Genomic DNA, 21,689 nt, shown 5'->3' on the forward strand with positions numbered 1-21,689 from the left:
GAGAGACACAGCAGCATATCCCCGACCCCAAGTGATTAGAGGTGCTGGGCCCAGCCACTGTGGATCGGGCAGCTGACGGTAAAAGACACGCGGTCTTTCCAGTACCTCAGATTTGTGAAAATGCCGATCCGCAGGGGTCTGCTGATCTGCATTCAGTGTTAAATTATTTAAAGTAAACAAGAGGATATACATTTGCTGTTGAATGTCTCCTAAGGTTCGGAGATGCAGCTCCCCTTGTTTTAATTGTTTATCTAGCAAGGTTTTGAGTGTGCGATTGGCACGTTCAACAATGGCTTGGCCCATGGAATTATAAGGGATTCCGTGTTTAAGACGGACGTCCCAGCGGGCACAAAAGGTGGAGAGGGCTGCAGAGCAGTAGGCTGGGGCATTATCTGTTTTAATTTGGCAGGGGCGACCCATAACAGAAAAGCAGGCCAGCAAATGGTGAATAACTTTGTTAGTGGCTTCCCCACGTTGTGGGGTTGCCCAAAGGAAGCCTGAATAAGTATCAACGGAAACATGTAAAAATAAATAGGGGCGGAATTGTGGTACATGAGTAACATCCATTTGCCACAGCTGATTTGCTGCGGTACCTCGGGGGTTAACGGCATAAGAAAAAGTAGGAGCAGCAGCAGCACAGTGGGGGCAGGAACGAACAATGGAACGTGTATGATCAGCAGGAATGTGAAACTGCCGGGCCAAAACAGAGGCAGACTGATGAAAAAAGGCATGGCTTTCAATGGGGTCAGAAAAAAGGGAATTTACCTAACCACGCAACGCGCGATCGGCGCGTGCATTGCCCTCAGTGAGTGGCCCAGACAGAGGGGTATGACTGCGAATATGAGCAACAAAGTAAGGGAAATGACGAGTGGCAATAAGATGCTGCAAAGACAAAAACAGGCGAAGGAGGTCTGCATCAACCTGAGGGGTAATGAGGGCAAGGGGTAAATGATGAATTACCTGATAAACATAATGGGTATCCAAAATTAAATTAAAGGGACAATCAGCAAAAAGTTGAAAGGCCAAAATAACAGCAGCCAATTCTGAACGCTGTGCAGAACGCTGAGGCAGCGTAAAACGAGAATGCCAACGAGGGGGGTCACCCAACTGATAAGTGACTACACCTCGGTGGGGAGAGCCATCAGTAAAAAGAGTGACAGCGGAAATAATGGGTTGAGAGCGGCTAAGACAATGAACAACTAGGGGCACCTTTTGGGTAATGACCAATCGAGGATCTTTTGGAGGATTGTAAGAAATCTCTCCCACATAATCACAAAGAGCAACCTGCCAGGCCAAGGAGGTGTGGCACAAAGAGTCAAATTCAGTACGGGACAAGGGGAGCACAATGGCAACTAAATCAGTGCCAGTGAGTTGCACTGCACGGTGGCGGGCTGTACGAACAAGATCAGATAGGGCATCTAAATATGGATAAATATTTCGAGGAGGGGTGGATGAAAGGTACAGCCACTCTATAATAGAAACGGCTGTATCTGTACGGGGTACAGAGCCGCAGTTGGCATATGAGGGGTGGCAAGAAGAACCAATTGTAAGGGACGGACCTCCGGGAGTCTGTCCACAAACTGCTGACTCAATGCTGCATTGATTTGTCGAATGCAGGCAGTATGCTTTTCAGTGATGGCAATAACCGCACCCGGTGCCCGAGCTCCACGCAGGAGCTCAAACAACGGCTGCAGCATTGAAGTGGGGAGACGAAAATAGGGCCGAATCCAATTTAAATGACCCAAAATCTGTTGTAATTTAACAAGGGTTAGGGGTTGAGGTAAAATTAATTCCGGACGAACCGGAGCAGCATAGGTTTGTAAAACCTTATATCCAAGGTAGTGGTAGGGATAAGAGCGTTGGATTTTTTCTGGTGCCACTAACAGGCCATTTTGGCCGAGAATCTGAGATAAAGATTCAAGCTGTTGTGCCGTGACCCGGGGACCGCTTAGCAAAATGTCATCCATGTAATGGTAGACCTTCAGCGAAGGGTACCGGGCACGAAAAGGTGCAAGGGCCAGATCCACAAAAAGCTGACACAAGGTTGGACTATTTTGCATTCCCTGGGGCAAGACCTTCCACTGATACCTTTGAGAGGGTTGCTGATTATTATATTGTGGCACCGTAAATGCAAATTTTTCGCGATCTTGAGGGCAAAGGGGGATGGTGAAAAAACAATCTTTTAAATCTAACACACAAAGTTGATCGGTTTGGGGAATTAAATTTGGATTTGGCAAGCCAAATTGCAAGGGGCCCATGGGTTGGATGCGTTTATTTATTTCCCTTAAATCATGTAACAGCCGCCAAGCACCTGATTTTTTCTTAATAACGAACACCGGGGTGTTCCAGGGACTGGTGGAGCTCTCCAATCGCTGTGCTTGCAAATGCTGCTGCACAAGTGAATGAAGTGCTTTTAACTTTTCTAGAGGGAGGGGCCACTGGTCAATCCATACAGGCTCTAAGGATTGCCATACCAAGGGTAAGGCGGAGGGCACGGTGGGTGAGGGAGGGTTTTGGGCCATCAGATGTTAATATCGAGGGTGGTGTCTAACTTTGTAAGTAAATCACGGCCCCAAATATTGAGGTGGACAGGGAGCACAAAAGGGCGGATTGTAGCAAGGGCACGGCCTCCTGGTTTAGAGACCGTGACCCAAGACAAACTTTGGCGCCCGGGTTTGCTACCCCCAATCCCCCACAACTCTTTAGAAGGAACCGTAGGCCAACTAACCGGCCACTCCAGATCATGAATCACTGTAACATCAGCTCCAGTGTCCACCAGCCCTGTAAAAGGAACATCATTTAAGAGAAGTGTTAACTGAGGTTTCGAGGGGCAGACTGACATTGTCAGAGCAACAAGTGGAGAAGACGCGCTGTGAGACGGCGAGTGAGACAACGTAGATCCAAAGCCTCCTCCGCCCCGAGTTCGATCCTCGGCAGCTGGCACCTGATAGGGGACTAAAATCAATTGTGCAATTGACCGTCCACGCGGGAGCGACTGTGGAAGATGAGTCCACACCTGAACCTTAATAATGCCAGTGTAATCAGCATCAATGACCCCTGGAATGACAAAAAAGCCCTGTTTCCCAGCATGTGAGCAAGGGAGAACAAGACCTACAAAGCTGGCAGGGAGAGGTCCCATCACCTGTGTAGGTATGGCACAGACCTCCCCTGGCAGCTGAAAGTCAGTGTCCTCCTGCAATCTGTTGGTAAAATCCAAAAAGGACTCTAAGGCACCCTGACGGATACTGACAAAGCTTTTGGTAGGCTTGCCTGAATCCGGGACCTTCTTGAAAGCATGCTGGGCACAGGTGGAAATAATGGGGAAGACGGCCTGAGGGAGTTGAGACTGCATCTCAATAGTAGCAAACTGGCCCTCCCCTGCCAAATGCTCATAAATGATACCTTGCTCTCTATATACCTGGGCTTGGCGTTCTGCCATCTGCCGATACTCACTAAGCCAAATAACATACTGACTGGGTGACAACAGCATGCGCAGCAGCGTTTTCCAATCCTCAGGGATTAGGGAGTACCCAGCACCCATCCCTTCAATGAGACCACGCACAAAGGTGCTAGTCAGGCCAAATTCACGAATTGCTTTCTTTACCTCTCTAACCACCGAGTATGGCAGAGTGGTCCAGGTGCTCACGGGGTTGCCCTGGTCATCATTCTGCCAGGTCACCGGGCAAACGGAGACCAGATCAGCCAGCTCCTCTGCTGTAAGATCTGATCGAGCTTTCGCTGCGTGAACCATTTGTTGCACCAGCGAAAGCTTCTGAGCAGATGCAGATGACTCTCCAGAGGGCCCCATGGGGGGAGGGTGATCACACACCGGCTCCGGTGGGGAAGGCCAGGGAGACGGTGGTAATAGAGGCACTGGGGGCGAAGCAGGGGGAGGGATGGCTGCAGGAGCGGACGGGGGTGGCAGGATTGGCAGCTCCTCTGTTGGGGCTGGAGAGGGCCTTTCCGAGGCGACACGCTGTGTCGCATCGCCAGGAGGGGGGATGGCTGCAGGGGCGGATGGGGGCGGCGAGAGCACCAGCCTCGCGAGAGAGGGTCTGTCCAAGGCGACACGCTGTACCACGTCGCGGCAGAGGTGCCAGGCATGTAAAGCCTGCACAGGTGCCCGAGGCTCTTTGTGCAATGTCTGGCCCAATCGCTCCCAGTCCGCTAGCTTAAGGCTTCCAGCTTCAGGATACCACGGGCACTTGGCACGCACCTCCTGTAGCAGGAGAGTGAGTTCTCGAGCCGGGCAGTCATGCTGAGCCTTACACAGCAAATACTGCAGCTCATTGCGGTGTTGCACTTGCAAAGCAGAGAGGGAGCTTCCCATACTTACCACAATGAAAAATACTCACCGGGATCCACGAAGCGGATGAGTGACGCGTCTGAAACCCTTGCCGGGCAAGGTGACTGCTGAGGGCCCCACGTTTGGGCGCCAGTTGTTGCGGTTCAGTGATGAGACAGAACACAGCTTTATGCAAGCAAACAGGCTGGTCAGCGGAGATGGGCTGTTCTGCCCCCCCTGCCTTCCACCTTCTCCTTTTATTATATTTCTCCCCCTAAGCATTACACACTGCTACACAAAGGAATTTATGACGTTGATTCCTATGCTTAGTTACCATCCTCTATCTACTACAATCCTGGTTCTCAGGCCTTGAGCCCAGGCTAAAGAAACCTCCCACAGTTGCTGTCCAAACAATCAAGTTCTCAGGGTTCATATCTAGCCCTTGTCCTTGGATAGAGCAATGTGTGCATTGCTCCTAGGAAACAGTCAGGGTGTGCCCCGCCTGCTTCCAGGTGGAATAGCTGGACATTAACCCTTCAAATAACAATGTTACCCAATTATTACCAGAGTTTTTTTAACCCAGGGTCTCCAGTACCTGGGTGGACCCATTTTAGCATTAAGGTGCCCGCTATTTGTGTTTTTTAAATAGTAGCTTTAGCCCAAGATTGTTATTAGATGAGGAGTCAGCAGGTTGGACGGTCCACTGTTCTGCTGACGAGGGGGCGGGTACTGCCTTCAGATGAGAGTGATGGATTCAGTTTTTGTGTTCCTTGATTTTTGCCGCTGTATGGGAGATCAGCAGGACGGTATAGGGTTCTTTTCACTTTTTTTGGAGAGGCTTGTTTTTCCAGGTGCGAACAAGCACAGAGTCACCGGGCTGTAAGGAGTGAATGGGAGAGTCCAAGGGGAGAGGCTGGGAATCCTTGGTATATCTGTGAAGAGACAAGAGAACAGCAGACAGGGAACACATATACTGTGACAAAAAAACATTACCCAACTTTTATTCCCCTGACAGAACCGGGGTGCCATTCATGGGCCATGCCCTTCCAAACATAATTTTAAAGGGACTGAGCCCTAATTTACCCTTTGGGAGAACGCACGGATACGGAGTAGGACGAGGGGCAAAGCATCAGGCCATCGCAGTGAGGCTTCTTGGCACACTTTTGAGAGATGCCGTTTAAGGGTCTGATTGGTACGCTCCACTACCCCACTGGCTTGCGGTCTCCAGGGCGTATGGAGTTTCCAGGGGATCTGTAAGGCATGTGAGATGCTTTGAATGATTTTTGACGTGAAGTGTGTTCTATTGTTAGATTTTATTTACAGGGGGAGTCCAAAACGAGGAATGAGCTTCTTAAACTTGAGGGCCACTGTCCTGGCAGTGCAGTTACAGCATGGGAAGGCTTCTGGCCATTTGCTGAACCGATCCACTATGACGAGGAGATATTTGAACCCTTGGGTCCGGGGAAACTCAGTAAAGTCTATTTGCTACACTTGTTCAGGGCCCGGAGTGGGTTCTAGGGCAGCTGGTGGCACAGGATGTCCCGGTCGGGGGTTATTCTTTTGGCAGACTAAGCAGTTCGCTTGTACCTGGGCAGCCAGGGGTCGGAGTCCGGAAGTGATAAAGTATTTTTTCATTAGCTGGATAAGTGCTTTTCTGCCAGCATAAGTGGTTTGATGTAGTTTCTGCAGCACTGGCCGGATTAGGCCCTTTGGAAGGGGACCTTTCCTTCTGGGGATTGGAGCCATTCCTTCTTTTTCCGGAGACCGAGTTTGTTAGTTAGCTGTCTCTTCTCCCCAGAGTACTGAGGGGTTGGAAGCTCCCCTACTGATGGGATAAGGGCATGCATATGGGCGTTTTTAGTCTGAGGGGATGGCAGGGTGGCAGCATGCTTAGCCTCTCTATCTGCCCGGGCGTTACCTCTGGCCACATCTTGATCCTCCCTTTGATGGGCTTTACAGTGTACCACCGCCACTTCCGAGGGGAGTTGTACGGCTTCTAGGAGCCGGAGGATTTGGGGCCCGTACTTGACTGGGGAGCCTTGGGCTGTCAGCATTCCCCTTTGCTTTTATAGGCCAGCATGAGCATGCAGCACACCAAAAGCATACTTTGAATCAGTAAAAATGTTGAGCCGCTTTCCTTTTGACAGTTCAAGTGCACGGGTCAGGGCTATTAGTTCGGCAAGCTGGGCAGAGGTCCCCGCAGGCAAACCTTCAGCTTCCACAGTGTCATGGAGGGTCACAACAGCATAACCCGCCCTTTTTTGCTTATTTATTACAGTACTGCTATTATTAGTGTATCACTTATAATTTGCATTTGGGAGGGGTGCATCCTTTAAATCCGGACGGCTGGAGTACTGGACATTTATGATTTCTAAACAGTCATGTTTCTGTTCCTCTGTTTCTGGCAAGAGAGTGGCTGGGTTAAGGGAGGGGCAAGGCTGTAGGGTGACTTCAGAGTTCCCTAACAGCTTAGCCTGGTACCGAGCAATCCGAGCCTGGGTGAGCCAAAGCCCTCCCTTTGCATCCAATAAGGCTCGGACCATATGGGGAGTATAGATTTGCATAACCCCTCCCAATGTTAGCTTCTCGGCTTCCTCAAGCAATAGGGCAGTAGCTGCGACCGCCCGTAAACATGCCGGCCAACCCTTTGCAACCTGATCCAATTGCTTAGAAAAATAAGCCACAGGATGCTTCCATGCTCCTAACAGCTGTGTAAGCACTCCTAGGGCCACCCCCCTTCGTTCATGTGCATACAACTGAAACGGCTTAGAGAGATCCGGCAGGTCCAGAGCCGGGGCTTTCATTAATTTTTTTTTTAGGATTTTAAATGTCCTGTCAGCCTCTGGGGTCCAATAGAAGGGGTCATGATTTGCTCCTTTTACACAGTCGTACAGGGGTTTAGCCCACAGTCCAAACTCTGGGATTTATATTCTGCAAAAGCCTGCCATACCCAGAAATGCCCTGAGCCGCTTACGGTTACTTGGGGTAGGAACTTGACAGATAGCTTCCTTTCTTTTGCTTGAAAGCTGACGCTCCCCTTGCTTTAGCTGTAACCTGATCCCTCTCCACCTCTGACCACAGGGTTCTCAGGAGGATATTACAGTCGTCTCAATCAGCTTGTGACTACTGAGGCACCCCTTAAAGACTGAAATAAACCTGCTTGCGTTCATTGAGAATTCCCCAGCCTGTGTTTTAAAAGCTGCTAGGTCTATTGGATTGAATGGCACATGGGTGTAAACTTGCATAGTGGTAGCCTGACGTCCGTCTGCCCCTGGGCAAGCCACAACTGTCTCGGTAAGCAAAGGATAGAGTCCCACCGAGGGGGCAATTTCTGTAACCCGAGGCATCCTACCCTTACACGGTGGGGGTGTGGGGGCCGAAGGGGACACCGGCTCTGCCATTACAGTGGGGGTGGGGGTCTGGGGACTAACATTAGCTGCTACCAAACCAGTTGGAGTCAGATTACAGCGCTGTAAAATATCTGGTCGAGTACATAAACTCAGAAACAAATGCGCATACATATGTTCATTCCATTTACCCATTCACTGACAAAACACAACTAATTGGAGGATCGTGTTGTAATTAATTGACCCTCCTGGTGGGCACCACTCCTGGTCCTCTAGTTGATATTGAGGCCAGTCAACTGTACAGAATCGTTTTAATTGGCTCTCAGTCATCGGATCCGCACCAAATACCTTCCAGTTTGCTAGAATGCACTCTAGGGGTGTACACCATGCCGTAACCTTTGAGCTCTGTCCCTGTCCCATACCTACAGGGTAACTCTGGGCGTCCCCAGGTTCCAACAGAGCATATAATCCGGATTTTAAAAGGATCCTACCTTATCCAAGGAACCGGTTCTTCACCATGGCCTGCAGCTGCTCCTCCCCCACGTCTAAGGGACCGGTTCTTCACCGTGGTCCACAACAGCTTCTCCACTATATGAGTGCGTTGCACCGTTGTGCCCTCTGCGGTCGATCAAATCGCGTCTCCTCCGAGGCCCCCGATGAACTCACCAGTGCGCGCTGGGCGTCGGTTCTCGCCGCAATCCTCTACCTCCAGGAGGGGTCCGGGCAAGGCTAAATTGCAGCCTCATCGCCCACCCAGGGACGCCAAAAGCTGTTGCCGGCACCCAGTGCCGAGAGGCTGAACAACAGCTTGAGTGGTTTGTTACCCTGTGTGCTACACCCAATAATTACAACGGGGTGGAGAAGCAGAAAAGTTTATTTGCAGCTGCAAAAAGGTACAGGGAGAATAAAATCTTAAATCCTGCACAACAGAGCAGGAAGTTACACAGGCTTTTATATATATATTCTTTAGCATATTTATTTAATAGCAAGCTGCCCCAAGTATTTATATAGCCAGCCAATCCAGTTCCCAGCTAGTTCCCTGATTCTCTGTATTATTTGTTAAACTATACATAAAGCTGCTTTATTTAGCATTGTTTTTCCATATCTCCCCTGTTTGGCCTTGCTTAGTTTTAGGCAGTCTGACTTTGCAACATATTGTTGCAGATTTTTAGCATAACTGCTGTGTGTGCCTCCAGGCAGGGGGGCCAAGGACACTTGGGGCTAGCACGCAGAGCTGCTGCGAGTGCCTCCAGGAAGGAGGGGGGGGGCAGGGACACAGGGGCCTACTGCAAAGGGGCTTTATTGACACTCGTGGTTTTCCATCCCCTCGAGTTACCTAGTGGCCATGCCCCAGTGTTCCCAACAAGGGCTCAGCTTCTCTCCGAGCACAAAGCCCCTACACATACAGATACTACCAATACAAAACCCAACACACACAAATACCTTCTCCTCCAACAGAACTCTCACTCAAACTCCCCTGTTTACAGCTCTGTTTGCTAGCTCCTGTGCCCCTGCTGCTGTCTGTGCCGCTGCCTGACTGGCTGCTACCTTTATAGGACCCCTAGTCAGGGAAGCCCCGCCCCCTAATCAGGGCTCAGCTTCTCTCCCAGCACAAAGCCCCAACACATAAAGATACTACCAATACAAAACCAAACACCCACAAATACCTTCTCCTCCAACAGAACTCCCACTCAAACTCCCCTGTTTACAGCTCTGTTTGCTAGCGCCTGTATCGCTGCAGCTGTCTGTGCCGCTGCCTGACTGGCTGCTACCTTTATAGGACCCCTAGTCAGGGAAGCCCCGCCCCCTAATCAGGGCTCAGCTTCTCTCCCAGCACAAAGCCCCTCCAAGCCTCTACACATACTGATACTACCAATAAAAACCAAACACACACACACAAATACCTTCTCCTCCAACAGAACTCCCACTCAAACTCCCCTGTTTACAGCTCTGTTTGCTAGCTCCTGTGCCGCTGCCTGACTGGCTGCTACCTTTATAGGACCCCTAGTCAGGGAAGCCCCGCCCCCTAATCAGGGCTCAGCTTCTCTCCCAGCACAAAGCCCCTACACATACAGATACTAACAATACAAAACCAAACACACACAAATACCTTCTCCTCCAACAGAACTCCCACTCAAACTCCCCTGTTTACAGCTCTGTTTGCTTGCTCCTGTGCCGCTGCAGCTGTCTGTGCCCCTTCCTTTATAGGACCCCTAGTCAGAGAAGCCCCGCCCCCTAATCAGGGCTCAGCTTCTCTCCCAGCACAAAGCCCCTACACATACAGATACTAACAATACAAAACCAAACACACACAAATACCTTCTCCTCCAACAGAACTCCCACTCAAACTCTCCTGTTTACAGCTCTGTTTGCTAGCTCCTGTGCCCCTGCAGCTGTCTGTGACGCTGCCTGACTGGCTGCTACCTTTATAGGACCCCTAGTCAGGGAAGCCCCGCCCCCTAATCAGGGCTCAGCTTCTCTCCCAGCACAAAGCCCCTACACATACATATACTAACAATACAAAACCAAACAAACACACACACAAATACTTTCTCCTCCAAGAGAACTCCCACTCCAACCCCCCTGTTTACAGCTCTGTTTGCTAGCTCCTGTGCCGCTGCCTGATTGGCTGCTACCTTTATAGGACCCCTAGTCAGTGAAGCCCCGCCCCCTAATCAGGGCTCAGCTTTTCTCCCAGCACAAAGCCCCTCCAAGCCTCTACACATACAGATACCACCAATACAAAAACAAACACACACAAATACCTTCTCCTCCAACAGAACTCCCACTCCAACCCCCCTGTTTACAGCTCTCTTTGCTAGCTCCTGTGCCGATGCAGCTGTCTGTGCCGCTGCCTGACTGGCTGCTACCTTTATAGGACCCCAAGTCAGGGAAGCCCCGCCCCCTAATCAGGGCTCAGCTTCTCTCCCAGCACAAAGCCCCTACACATACAGATACTACCAAAACAAAACCAAACACACACACACACACACAAATACCTTATTCTCCAACAGAACTCCCACTCAAACTCCCCTGTTTACAGCTCTGTTTGCTATCACCTGTGCCGCTGCCTGACTGGCTGCTACCTTCATAGGACCCCTAGTCAGAGGAGCCCCGCCCCTAATCAGGGCTCAGCTTCTCTCCCAGGACAAAGCCCCTACACATACAGATACCAACAATACAAAACCAAACACACACAAATACCTTCTCCTCCAACAGAACTCCCACTCCAACTCCCCTGTTTACAGCTCTCTTTGCTAGCTCCTGTGCCGCTGCAGCTGTCTGTGCCGCTGCCTGACTGGCTGCTACCTTTATAGGACTCCTGGTCAGTGAAGCCCCGCACCCTAATCAGGGCAAAGCTTCTCTCCCAGCAAAAAGCCCCTACACATACAGATACTACCAAAACAAAACCAAACACACACACACACAAATACCTTCTCCTCCAACAGAACTCCCACTCAAACTCCCCTGTTTACAGCTCTGTTTGCTAGCTCCTGTGCCCCTGCAGCTGTCTGTGACGCTGCCTGACTGGCGGCTACCTTCATAGGACCCCTAGTCAGCGAAGCCCCGCCCCCTAATCAGGGCTCATCTTCTCTCCCAGCACAAAGCCCCTCCAAGCCTCTACACACACAGATACCACCAATACAAAACCAAACACACACACACAAATACCTTCTCCTCCAACAGAACTCCCACTCCAACCCCCCTGTTTACAGCTCTGTTTGCTAGCTCCTGTGCCGATGCAGCTGTCTGTGCCGCTGCCTGGCTGGCTGCTACCTTTATGGGACCCCTCATCAGTTAAGCCCCGCCCCGTAATCAGGGCTCAGCTTCTCTCCCAGCACAAAGCCCCTACACATACAGATACTAACAATACAAAACCAAACACACACACATATATACCTTCTCCTCCAACAGAACTCCCACTCAAATTCCCCTGTTTACAGCTCTGCTTGCTAGCTCCTGTGCCGCTGCCTGACTGGCTGCTACCTTTATAGGACCCCTAGTCAGGGAAGCCCCGCCCCCTAATCAGGGCTCAGCTTCTCTCCCAGCACAAAGCCTCTACACATACAGAAACTACCGATACAAAACCAAACACACACACACAAATACCTTCTCCAACAGAACTCCCTCTCAAACTCCCCTGTTTACAGCTCTGTTTGCTAGCTCCTGTGCTGCTGCAGCTGTCTGTGCCGCTGCCGGGCTGGCTGCTCCCTTTATAGGAACCCTTGTCAGTGAAGCCCCGCGCCCTAATCAGGGCTCAGCATCTCTCCCAGCACAAAGCCCCTACACATACAGATACCACTAATACAACACCAAACACACACACACACAAATACCTTCTCCTCCAAAACAACTCCCACTCCAACCCCCCTGTTTACAGCTCTGTTTGCTAGCTCCTGTGCCGCTGCAGCTGTCTGTTCCGCTGCCTGACTGGCTGCTACCTTTATGGGACCCCTCGTCAGTGAAGCCCCGCCCCCAAATCAGGGCTCAGCTTCTCTCCCAGCACAAAGCCCCTACACATACAGATACTAACAATACAAAACCAAACACACACACACAAATACCTTCTCCAACAGAACTCCCTCTCAAACTCCCCTGTTTACAGCTCTGTTTGCTAGCTCCTGTGCTGCTGCCTGACTGGCTGCTACCTTTATAGGACCCCTAGTCAGGGAAGCCCCGCCCCCTAATCACGGCTCAGCTTCTCTCCCAGCACAAAGCCCCTACGCATACAGATACTACCAATACAAAACCAAACACCCACAAATACCTTCTCCTCCAACAGAAGTCCCTCTCAAACTCCCCTGTTTACAGCTCTGTTTGCTAGCTCCTGTGCCGCTGCAGCTGTCTGTGCCGCTGCCTGACTAGCTGCTGCCTTTATAGAACCCCAAGTCAGTGAAGCCCCGCCCCCTAATCAGGGCTCAGCTTCTCTCCCAGCACAATGCCTCTGCACATACAGATACTACCAATACAAAACCAAACACACACAAATACCTTCTCCTCCCACAGAACTCCCACTCAAACCCCCCTGTTTACATCTCTTTGCTAGCTCCTGTGCCGCTGCAGCTCTCTGTGCCGCTGCCTGACGGCCTGCTCCCTTTAGAGGACCCCTAGTCAGTGAAGCCCCGCCCCCTAATCAGGGGTCAGATTCTCTCCCAGCACAAAGCCCCTACACGTACAGATACGAACAATACAAAACCAAACACACACACACAAATACCTTCTCCTCCAACAGAACTCCCACTCAAACCCCCCTGTTTACAGCTCTGTTTGCTAGCTCCTGTGCTGCTGCCTGACTGGCTGCTACCTTTATGGGACCCCTAGTCAGGGAAGCCCCGCCCCCTAATCACGGCTCAGCTTCTCTCCCAGCACAAAGCCCCTATGCATACAGATACTACCAATACAAAACCAAACTAACACAAATACCTTCTCCTCCAACAGAACTCCCACTCAAACTCCCCTGTTCACAGCTCTGTTTGCTAGCTCCTGTGCCGCTGCAGCTGTCTGTGCCGCTGCCTGACTGGCTGCTCCCTTTATAGGACGCCTAGTCAGTGAAGCCCCGCCCCCAATCAGGGCTCAGCTTCTGTCCCAGCACAAAGCCCCTACACATACAGATACTACCAATACAAAACCAAACACACACAAATACCTTCTCCTCCAACAGAACTCACACTCAAACTCCCCTGTTTACAGCTCTGTTTTCTAGCTCCTGTGCCACTGCAGCTGTCTGTGCCGCTGCCTGACTGGCTGCTACCTTTATAGGACCCCTAGTCAGGGAAGCCCCGCCCCCTAATCACGGCTCAGCTTCTCTCCCAGCACAAAGCCCCTACACATACAGATACTACCAATACAAAACAAAACACACACAAACACCTTCTCCTCCAACAGAACTCCCACTCAAACTCCCCTGTTTACAGCTCTGTTTGCTAGCTCCTGTGCCGCTGCCTGACTGGCTGCTACCTTTATAGGACCCCTAGTCAGGGAAGCCCCGCCCCCTAATCAGGGCTCAGCTTCTCTCCCAGCACAAAGCCCCTCCAAGCCTCTACACATACAGATACTACCAACACAAAACCAAACACACACACACACAAACACCTTCTCCTCCAACAGAACTCCCTCTCAAACCCCCCTGTTTACATCTGTTTGCTAGCTCCTGTGCCGCTGCAGCTGTCTGTGCCGCTGCCTGACTGGCTGCTCCCTTTAGAGGACCCCCAGTCAGGGAAGCCCCGCCCCCTAATCAGGGCTCAGCTTCTCTCCCAGCAGAAAGCCCCTGCACATACGGATACTAACAATACAAAACCAAACACACACACAAATACCTTCTCCTCCCACAGAACTCCCACTCAAACCCCCCTGTTTACATCTCTTTGCTAGCTCCTGTGCCGCTGCCTGACGGCCTGCTCCCTTTAGAGGACCCCTAGTCAGTGAAGCCCCGCCCCCTAATCAGGGGTCAGATTCTCTCCCAGCACAAAGCCCCTACACGTACAGATACGAACAATACAAAACCAAACACACACACACACAAATACCTTCTCCTCCAACAGAACTCCCACTCAAACCCCCCTGTTTACAGCTCTGTTTGCTAGCTCCTGTGCCGCTGCCTGACTGGCTGCTCCCTTTATAGGACGCCTAGTCAGTGAAGCCCCGCCCCCAATCAGGGCTCAGCTTCTGTCCCAGCACAAAGCCCCTACACATACAGATACTACCAATACAAAACCAAACACACACAAATACCTTCTCCTCCAACAGAACTCACACTCAAACTCCCCTGTTTACAGCTCTGTTTTCTAGCTCCTGTGCCACTGCAGCTGTCTGTGCCGCTGCCTGACTGGCTGCTACCTTTATAGGACCCCTAGTCAGGGAAGCCCCGCCCGCTAATCAGGGCTCAGCTTCTCTCCCAGCACAAAGCCCCTACAAGCCTCTACACATACAGATACTACCAATACAAAACCAAACACACACAAATACCTTCTCCTCCAACAGAACTCCCACTCAAACTCCCCTGTTTACAGCTCTGTTTGCTAGCTCCTGTGCCGCTGTATAGTAAATATGGCAGGCGACCAGCTTGGCTTAATAGTGAAATCCTAGCGGATCTTAAGCATAAAAAAGAAGCTTACAAGAAGTGTAAGGTTGGACATATGACCAGGGAAGAGTATAAAAATATTGCTCAGGCATGTAGGAATGAAATCAGGAGGGCCAAATCTCACCTGGAGCTGCAGCTAGCGAGAGATGTCAAGAGTAACAAGAAGAGTTTCTTCAGGTATGTTGGCAACAAGAAGAAAGCCAAGGAAAGTGTGGGCCCCTTACTGAATGAGGGAGACAACCTAGTGACAGAGGATGTGGAAAAGGCTAATGTACTCAATGCTTTTTTTGCCTCTGTCTTCACTAACAAGGTCAGCTCCCAGACTGCTGCGCTGGGCATCACAAAATGGGGAAGAGATGGCCAGCCCTCTGTGGAGATAGAGGTGGTTAGCGACTATTTAGAAAAGCTGGATGTGCACAAGTCCATGGGGCCGGACGAGTTGCATCCGAGAGTGCTGAAGGAATTGGCGGCTGTGATTGCAGAGCCATTGGCCATTATTTTTGAAAACTCGTGGCGAACCGGGGAAGTCCCGGATGACTGGAAAAAGGCTAACGTAGTGCCAATCTTTAAAAAAGGGAAGAAGGAGGATCCTGGGAACTACAGGCCAGTCAGCCTCACCTCAGTCCCTGGAAAAATCATGGAGCAGGTCCTCAAAGAATCAATCCTGAAGCACTTGCATGTGAGGAAGGTGATCAGGAACAACCAGCATGGATTCACCAAGGGAAGGTCATGCCTGACTAATCTAATCACCTTTTATGATGAGATTACTGGTTCTGTGGATGAAGGGAAAGCAGTGGATGTATTGTATCTTGACTTTAGCAAAGCTTTTGACACGGTCTCCCACAGTATTCTTGTCAGCAAGTTAAGGAAGTATGGGCTGGATGAATGCACTATAAGGTGGGTAGAAAGCTGGCTAGATTGTCGGGCTCAACGGGTAGTGATCAATGGCTCCATGTCTAGTTGGCAGCCGGTATCAAGTGGAGTGCCCCAAGGGTCGGTCCTGGGGCCGGTTTTGTTCAATATCTTCATAAATGATCTGGAGGATGGTGTGGATTGCACTCTCAGCAAATTTGCGGATGATACTAAACTGGGAGGAGTGGTAGATACGCTGGAGGGGAGGGATAGGATACAGAAGGACCTAGACAAATTGGAGGATTGGGCCAAAAGAAATCTGATGAGGTTCAATAAGGATAAGTGCAGGGTCCTGCACTTAGGACGGAAGAACCCAATGCACCGCTACAGAATAGGGACCGAATGGCTAGGCAGCAGTTCTGCGGAAAAGGACCTGGGGTGACAGTGGACGAGAAGCTGGATATGAGTCAGCAGTGTGCCCTTGTTGCCAAGAAGGCCAATGGCATTTTGGGATGTATAAGTAGGGGCATAGCGAGCAGATCGAGGGACGTGATCGTTCCCCTCTATTCGACATTGGTGAGGCCTCATCTGGAGTACTGTGTCCAGTTTTGGGCCCCACACTACAAGAAGGATGTGGATAAATTGGAGAGAGTCCAGCGAAGGGCAACAAAAATGATTAGGGGTCTAGAACACATGAGTTATGAGGAGAGGCTGAGGGAGCTGGGATTGTTTAGCCTGCAGAAGAGAAGAATGAGGGGGGATTTGATAGCTGCTTTCAACTACCTGAAAGGGGGTTCCAAAGAGGATGGCTCTAGACTGTTCTCAATGGTAGCAGATGACAGAACGAGGAGTAATGGTCTCAAGTTGCAGTGGGGGAGGTTTAGATTGGATATTAGGAAAAACTTTTTCACTAAGAGGGTGGTGAAACACTGGAATGCGTTACCTAGGGAGGTGGTAGAATCTCCTTCCTTAGAGGTTTTTAAGGTCAGGCTTGACAAAGCCCTGGCTGGGATGATTTAACTGGGAATTGGTCCTGCTTCGAGCAGGGGGTTGGACTAGATGACCTTCTGGGGTCCCTTCCAACCCTGATATTCTATGATTCTATGAATGTTTTCAACAAAAACATCTCTTTTTGTAAACCGGCCAAATTTCCTCAAGATATTTTTTGAACGAAAACTTTTGTTCAGCTCTAATTAACACCTGTAATTGCACATAATCAATGAATGTTTCCTGATTCGTAGTACTGTAATTTATCAACTGACCATCATTGATGAGAGGAAGGGGTAAGAACATCTGTTAAACCCTGTCCCAAAACATCACATTATCCGAACTGGATAAAACGCTCCAAGAAAGCACATTCCTAACCAATAACCATGTTCTGTGACATTACTGGTGAAAGAAATGGAGTCAGAGGAATGGAGGGAGCTCCGGTTCTCTGGATGAGTGTTGATCATGGGGTTCACAGCATCCAGGAAGGCTTAACCTAAACCCAAAATGACAGGTATGTCCTACACCAGCTACATGTAGAGTTTTAGGCCAGAAGGGACCATGAGATCATCCAGTCAGACCTCCTCTATATCACAGGCCACGAACACACCCAACACGCTCACATCAAGCCCAACATCGAAGATTAAACCAAACTATTGCAGCCCACAGGTGACTAGACTCTTACATGCCAAAGCCATGGAGCCCCACCCAGCCTGAGCGAAACAAAGCATGGGGGCAAAAACTAGATCAGTCTCATAATACTTCCCCTGCGTCATAATACTGCCCTTGAAGGGGCGCTAGCCTTCGCCACCCCCACCCACCTCGGTTCCAGTGTCTCTGGTGTCTAAACAGGATTTCCTTAAATCAAAACAGCCGGCTTCTCCCACCTCCTGCTGCAGGATTAAAGGAAAGCAGTGCTTTCTTATGTTAGCCACAGGATCTGATCATCTCCTCTATTAATTGGATGATTTAAGGAGCTGATGACCCAAACCAACATCATTGTTAACCCACCGACTTATGGAGTCAGTCTTGGTTGTGACCTGGATATGATCATTGTTTTCAGAGGTTCACAGATTCCAAGGCCAGAAGGGACTTTTGTGATCAGCTTGTCTGGACTCCTGTGTAACACAGGCCAGGGATCTGCCCCACAATAATTCCTGCTCGAACTAGAGCAGATATTTTTTTTTTAAATCATCCACTCTTGATTTAAAAATGGTCAGTGATGGAAAATCCACCACAACCCTGGGTAAATGGTGCCAGTAGTTAATTACCCTCACTATTAAACATGTTTGAGAGGGATAGCCATGTTAGTCTGTTTCAGCAAAAACAATGAGGAATCCTGTGGCGCCTGGAAGACTAATAAATTTATTTGGGCATAAGCTTTCATGGGCTGGAACCCACTTCATCAGATGCATGAAGTGGAAACTTCAAGTGGGCAGATATAGATACACATGCAAACACAGGTACAAGGCCTGTCATGTACACCGGGAGATGGCAGGTTCCAGGGCTGCTACCAGCAGGTCAGGCTCCATTGAGATTATTGAGATGCAGGCTCAACTCCCTCAGGCCGTCTTCCCCATTATTTCCACCTGTGCCCAGCATGCTTTCAAGAAGGTCCCGGATTCAGGCAAGCCTACCAAAAGCTTTGTCAGTATCCGTCAGGGTGCCTCAGAGTCCTTTTTGGATTTTACCGACAGATTGCATGAGGCTATCCTCCGACAGGTGGATAACACTGAGGCAGCTCACGAGCTCCTGTTAAAATTGGCAGTTGAAAATGCAAACGAGGATTGCCGCCATGCTCTCCAGGCAGCGCAAGCCTCTGGTATTTTAGAGCTCTCAGACATGCTGCGGGCGTGCCAGAACATCGGCACACAAGCCCACAAAGCTAGAGTTCTGGCTGCCGCCCTGAGAAAAACCGGGAAGGAGGGGAAGCGTTGTTACCGCTGTGGTAAGGAGGGTCATTTTCAGCGGAAGTGCTGCTCATCTAAGGCACCAGCCCGACCCTCAAAGAAGTGTCCCAAGTGTGGGAAAGGTTAACACTGGGCTAATCAGTGTCGTAGTGGGTCGAGAAACCGCACGACGGGTCCCCCCCGAACCCAGGGCCAAACGGGGGTGTTTCCCACTCAGACAACCGCTCCTCTGCCTTAAAATCTGTAGACTCTATGAGGGCGGCGACTGCTGGAAGTGCAGGGCTTGATTTGATCATGCAGGAGGAAACTGACTTTCGGCTGCCAGGGGAGGTCTGTGCCATACCTACACAGGTGACGGGACCTCTCCCTGCCGGCTTTGTGGGTCTTGTTCACCCTCGCTCACATGCTGGGAAACAGGGCTTTTTTGTCATTCCAGGGGTCATTGATGCTGATTACACTGGCATTATTAAGGTTCAGGTGTGGACTCATCTTCCAGTCGCTCCTGCGTGGACGGTCAATTGCACAATTGATTTTAGTCCCCTATCAAGTGCCAGCTGCCGAGGATCGAACTCGGGGCGGAGTCGGCTTTGGATCGACGTTGTCTCACTCGCCGTCTCACAGGGCGTCTTCTCCACTTGTTGCTCTGACAATGTCAGTCCGCCCCTCAAAACCTCAGTTAACACTTCTCTTAAATGATGTTCCTTTTACAGGGCTGGTGGACACTGGAGCTGACGTTACGGTGATTCGTGATCTGGAGTGGCCAGTTAGTTGGCCTACGGTTCCTTCTAAAGAACTGTGGGGGATCGGGGGTAGTAAACCTGGGCACCAAAGTTTGTCTTGGGTCACAGTCTCTAAACCGGGAGGCCGTACCCTTGCTACTATCCGCCCTTTTGTACTCCCTGTCCACCTCAATATTTGGGGCCGTGATTTACTTACAAAGTTAGACACCACCCTCAATCTTAACATCTGATGGCCCAAAACCCTCCCTCACCCACCGTGCCCTCCGCATTACCCTTGGTATGGCAATCCTTAGAGCCCGTATGGATTGACCAGTGGCCCCTCCCTCTAGAAAAGCTAAAAGCGCTTCATTCGCTTGTGCAGCAGCATTTCCAAGCACAGCTATTGGAGAGCTCCACTAGTCCCTGGAACACCCCGGTGTTCGTTATTAAGAAAAAATCGGGTGCTTGGCGGCTGTTACATGATTTAAGGGAAATAAATGAATGCATCCAACCTATGGGCCCCTTGCAGTTTGGCTTACCAAATCCAAATTTAATTCCTCAAACCAATCAACTTTGTGTGTTAGATTTAAAAGATTGTTTTTTCACCATCCCCCTTTGCCCACAAGATCGCGAAAAATTTGCATTTATGGTGCCACAATATAATAATCAGCAACCCTCTCAAAGGTATCAGTGGAAGGTCTTGCCCCAGGGAATGCAAAATAGTCCAACCTTGTGTCAGCTTTTTGTGGATCGGGCACTTGCCCCTTTCCATGCCCGGTACCCTACGCTAAAGGTCTACCATTACATGGATGACATTTTGCTTAGTGGTCCCCGGGTCACGGCACAACAGCTTGAATCTTTGTCTCAGATTCTCGGCCAAAATGGCCTGTAAGTGGCACCAGAAAAAATCCAACACTCTTATCCCTACCACTAACTCGGATATAAGGTTTTACAAACCTATGCTGCTCCGGTTCGTCCGGAATTAATTCTACCTCAACCCCTAACCCTTGTTAAATTACAACAGATTTTGGGTCATTTAAATTGGATTCGGCCCTACTTTCGTTTCCCCACTTCAATGCTGCAGCCGTTGTTTGAGCTCCTGCGTGGAGCCCGGGCACCGGGTGCAGTTATTGCCATCACTGAGGAGCATATTGCCTGCATTCAACAAATCAATGCAACATTGAGTCAGGAGTTTGTGGACAGACTCCCAGAGGTCCGTCCCTTACAATGGGTTCTTCTTGCCACCCCTCATACGCCAACTGCGGCTCTGTTTGTACCCCGTACAGATACAGCCGTTTCTATTATAGAGTGGCTATACCTTTCATCCACCCCTCCTCGAAATATTTATCCGTATTTAGATGCCCTATCTGATCTTGTTCGTAAAGCCCGCCACCGTGCAGTGCAACTCACTGGCACTGATTTAGTTGCCATTGTGCTCCCCTTGTCCCGTACTGAATTTGACTCTTTGTGCCACACCTCCTTGGCCTGGCAGGTTGCTCTTTGTGATTATGTGGGAGAGATTTCTTACAATCCTCCAAAAGATCCTCGATTGGTCATTACCCAAAAGGTGCTCCTAATTGTTCATCGTCTTAGCCGCTCTCAACCCATTGTTTCCGCTGTCACTCTTTTTACTGATGGCTCTCCCCACCGAGGTGTAGTCACTTATCAGTTGGGTGACCCACCTCGTTGGCATTCTCGTTTTACACTGCCTCAGCTTTCTGCACAGCGTTCAGAATTGGCTGCTGTTATTTTGGCCTTTCAACCTTTTGCTGATTGTCCCTTTAATTTAATTGTGGATACCCATTATGTTTATCAGGTAATTCATCATTTACCCCTTACCCTCATTACCCCTCAGGTTGATGTGGACCTCCTTCGCCTGTTTTTGTCTTTGCAGCATCTTATTGCCACTCGTCATTTCCCTTACTTTGTTGCTCATATTCGCAGTCATACCCCTCTGCCTGGGCCACTCACTGAGGGCAATGCACGCACCCATTGCACGTTGCGTGGTCAGGTAAATTCCCTTTTTTCTGACCCCATTGAAAGCCATGCCTTTTTTCATCAGTCTGCCTCTGTTTTGGCCCGGCAGTTTCACATTTCTGCTGATCATGCACGTTCCATTGTTCGTTCCTGTCCCCACTGTGCTGCTGCTGCTCCTACCTTTTCTTATGCCGTTAACCCCCGAGGTACCGCAGCAAATCAGCTGTGGCAAATGGATGTTACGCATGTGCCACAATTCCGCCCCTATTCGTTTTTACATGTTTCCGTTGATACTTATTCGGGCTTCCTTTGGGCAACCCCACAACGTGGGGAAGCCACTAACAAAGTTATTCACCATTTGCTGGCCTGCTTTTCTGTTATGGGTCGCCCCTGCCGAATTAAAACAGATAATGCCCCAGCCTACTGCTCTGCAGCCCTCTCCACCTTTTGTGCCCACTGGGACGTCCGTCTTAAACACGGAATCCCTTATAATTCCACAGGCCAAGTCATTGTTGAACGTGCCAATCGCAC

Source organism: Lepidochelys kempii, chromosome 19 (assembly GCF_965140265.1).
Source record: "Lepidochelys kempii isolate rLepKem1 chromosome 19, rLepKem1.hap2, whole genome shotgun sequence".
Classification (NCBI taxonomy): domain Eukaryota; kingdom Metazoa; phylum Chordata; order Testudines; family Cheloniidae; genus Lepidochelys; species Lepidochelys kempii.